Source organism: Mesitornis unicolor, unplaced genomic scaffold (assembly GCF_000695765.1).
Source record: "Mesitornis unicolor isolate BGI_N332 unplaced genomic scaffold, ASM69576v1 scaffold5353, whole genome shotgun sequence".
NCBI classification, from domain to species: Eukaryota; Metazoa; Chordata; class Aves; order Mesitornithiformes; family Mesitornithidae; genus Mesitornis; species Mesitornis unicolor.
Genome location: NW_010175235.1, coordinates 41,554 through 42,723, shown reverse-complemented (window position 1 = coordinate 42,723; position 1,170 = coordinate 41,554).

Genomic DNA, 1,170 nt, shown 5'->3' with positions numbered 1-1,170 from the left:
GCAGTAGAAATCTTCTAGAAATTAGAGTGGACTGAGAAATAGCCTCTTTGGTCATTATAATACAAGAGGATGTCTAGCCAATCTGAAGTCTTCAGAGACATTTTTTGGCATTAGAAGTTTTTCAATTATATCTCCTGGAGCTTTATGCATTTCAAATAGTTCTCTTCCTTCTGTCGAATTTCTAATAGATACTGCAAGTCTTTGGCTCCATGTTCAGAACTCTTGTGCCAAATTATACTCTGAAAGAATCTCAGGTTTACCTGTTTAAGATGCTAAGTAAACAGAAGTTCTTTGCTTGTTTTTCCATTTAGACTTGTTAATTCAGATGAATCAAAACAAAACACAGAAAACAACGGTCAAATGACAATAGAAAATGTGATAAATTTTAATTCTGTATGACTCCTCTTCATTCAGCTCTGATTAACGTAGGACCCATTGACCATACAGTGGTAACATCTGTATTTCAACCAGTTGACCAGTTTAGGGAGATTTTGTAGCCTGGGTTCCAATTGGAACCTTACTGTTCAGCTTAGATTTCCAGGCATTTTAGGAGCAGTCCCTCTGCATGAACATGTTCAAGGTAGCCTTCTCAGCCCATGACAATTTATCTTAGTAACCCCATGGAACCGTGGTAAGCCATCTCATACCCATCAGTCCTCGTTCCACCAACTAGCATTGACAAGTCATCCATTACTTCACACGAGATAGCAACATCGATTTCAGAAATTACCTTATCTAGAAGGTTTTTTGTTGGTTTTTTTCAATGTCAAATTCTGGCAGAAGCTATACTTTGAAACATCTTTGTGTATTTAGGTAATTAATATTCTGTTAGCTTCCTTAGTAAGACAGGTACCAGTTATACCAATTATATCTTAATTAACAATAAAATACATGAGCAGAAATGTGTAGTCTTCACTATTAAGTTCACAGTATTGTTGTGGCACTGCATCACTACTGCACACGTGGAAAGAACTTGCAGGACTGCTACCAATATAAAATTATCTTTCAAATTTTCAGCATGTAAGATAAGTAGAAAATATTTCTCTTACAGTTAATTTACTCTGCAGCGTACCACTAATTAATTCTTTAAAAATAACATTTTCTTTCATGAAGTAGAAGGTGTATTATCTAGAGGAAAACAAGAGAGAGAAAGAAGCAGCATATCTTTAC